The 2,637-nt window shown below is 35.0% G+C and overlaps 1 pseudogene; it reads right to left on the reverse strand.

Annotated features, from left to right (window-relative positions):
* Positions 1-1,178: 1,178 nt before the first annotated feature.
* Positions 1,179-2,326, reverse strand: LOC143626380 (uncharacterized protein At5g65660 pseudogene; annotated as a pseudogene).
* Positions 2,327-2,637: the final 311 nt, after the last annotated feature.

The following is a 2,637-nucleotide window of genomic DNA, read 5'->3' on the forward strand; positions in this document are numbered from 1 at the left end:
AAGCACACAAAGAGATCCGATCTACTCGACACGTTATCCAACCTACATAGTTCATACTAAAGGAAAAAAGGAAAAGGAATTTTATATACACACCGGCGGTGTGTATTAAACACCCGCCTACCCGCCACGGATAATGCTATCCGTGGCTGATTGAGCTATGCATTCTCAAAAGCCGTTTTTTTTTGTCTTTTATTGTCTATTATTTTAATTTTAGTTCTATTTTATTTACTTTATTTTGAATAATTTTTATTTATTAATTTTCGTTTATCTGTTGGTCGATTTAAAAATTATAACGAGAGTATGAGACAATATAAATAAACGATATACATATACATAATACCATTTCAACGAGCTTTGTCCAAAATACAAACTGAAAATGTAAATACCTATCTAAATAATGACGTCGTCGTCGACCCTTTGTCTGAGGCCCGATCTATCATCGCGGCCGCGTCTAACGCCCCATGTGCTCACCACGTGATCAAAACGTGACAGTGGTAGCGGATAATCCTCACCATACTTTCTGGCAGCATCTCGCTCTACCATCCAGGCAAGGTGATGCTGGATCTGTAGCATCCCCACCTCTAATCTCTGTAATCGAGCGTTTGGTATTTTTTTAAGACAACAATTTTTTCTTAAATAAATCACACCGTTGGGCTAAAGGTCGTGATATGATTAACAAGGGACTTAGTTTTCATACACCATCTCTATATCACGCTCTACCATCCAGGCAAGGTGACGCTGAATCCGTAGTATCCCCACCTCTATTTCTGTAATCGGGCGTTTGGTATTTTTTCAAGACAACATTTTTTTCTTAAATAAATCACACCGTTGGGCTAAAGTCGTGATATAATTAACAAAGGACTTGGTTTTCATACACCATCTCTATATCAGCTTACTAGACGTGTAAACTATCCGATAATAATAATAATAATTATTATTATTATTATTATTATTATTATTATTTCACGAAAATACACATCAATCTTAATTAACTACAAAATCTTATGTTGTACTTGCCTACTTGGTCCCAAGATTGTTTGACGGCGGGTGAACTACTTCTGTTGTGTAGCAATTCACAAGTTCTATTTATGACCATAATCAGCGTACAAGAATCACATATTCCAATATCAAACTAAATTTTACATATGTACAAGCAAAAATATATATGAACATATATATCAACTCATAGGGATGACTACATGCGGTAGTTTGGGTGGTTCGCATGGACACGGCATTGCGATAAACCTCGGAAACTGATCTCCGGCCATTATCACCGGCAAACTCCGATCCTCGTCTTGCTTGTTTTCCTGTTCCAAACAATTATTAATTTAAGCAAAATAATTATATTTATATAATAAACTTTTTGTTTCCTTTTTAGGTTTTCATGCCACAATTTGGTTTTCTTTTTAAGTTTTAATTTCTGCCTTTTACGTTAAATAATATAAATTTTAACACATTTAATTTTTATTTATTTTTTTAATAGTTTTGTTCATTAGTTTAAGAAAAAAAAAACTAAATGACCGTTCTATTTATTTCATTCGATATTTTAATATAATTTTTTTTGAAAAAAAAGTTATAGTAAAAGTATAGTATATATGATTTCTTATCGTAAGCTATACACGATACGAGTGTTTCCAATATTCTTATAATTTTTATTGAAAACGAAGTTATAGTAAAAATAGTAAAAATACAAGATATATGTTTTTTCATCGTAAGAAAAACACGATAAGAGTGCCAATATTCTTTTAAGCACGCCACGGATTTTTTTTATTTTTGTTCACCTTTTTATTTGATATAGCGAGTTCTGGCACTTTAACTAATAAACCTAAACCGATACCGACTAAATTCCTGTTACATCAACAAGAACCACACACATCTAAATACCTTTTCAGTTATATTACGACTATATTTTACAATTTTCTCTTTCGTTTGTAGAGCAAATATGCCAAAAAAAAAAAGAAAAAGTGCTACTTACATTTATTCATAAAAGAAAAATTTAAAACTTGAGACATGAACCGAAACCGAAAAAACTTACCAAACAAATCGGTTTAGGTTTTGAAAGCTGGTGGTCGGAATGAACAGTATCGTCATCAGCAAAATCACCTCTTAGGTGACGAAGCTTGTCCCAATGATAGCAACAAGAGAAGATGCCACTAAGCGTGAATACAACGATCAAGAGCAACGCGGTGCCAAGTGGGAAGCCGATGGTGGGACGAGAAGACTCATGTTGGTGTTGCAACGGCGGCGCGTGGTAAGGTGCTTCTATTATCTTCATGACTACTTCCATAGCCATGGGTGGTGTTGCGGTGGCGCGTGGGAAGATCATGTTGACATACACCAACTGTAGTTGGTATCATGAGTGACAACAATGGTGGTGTGGAGTGTTTTGTGTTTTGTGTTGTTGAGGGTGTATATATAAAGAAGTGGGTGGGGGGGGGGGGTAGGGGTATATGAAAATGGTACAGCTGTTTGTCCCTGGCTGTGGTACGGAGAGAGGACTTTTTTGGTAGCGGTGGTGGGGCCTACTTTGGGTTTTATATTGGATTTATGGGATTTTGGAATAAACTTTTGGTATTTAAATTATTATGTCTTTTTTTGTTTTAGAAGTGTGACTTTATTGTGTTTTTAGGCTTTGCC

The sequence above is a fragment of the Bidens hawaiensis genome, unplaced genomic scaffold (genome assembly GCF_021521415.1).
Source record: "Bidens hawaiensis isolate Kalapana, Puna unplaced genomic scaffold, B.hawaiensis_p1.1 tig00004357_1, whole genome shotgun sequence".
NCBI classification, from domain to species: Eukaryota; Viridiplantae; Streptophyta; class Magnoliopsida; order Asterales; family Asteraceae; genus Bidens; species Bidens hawaiensis.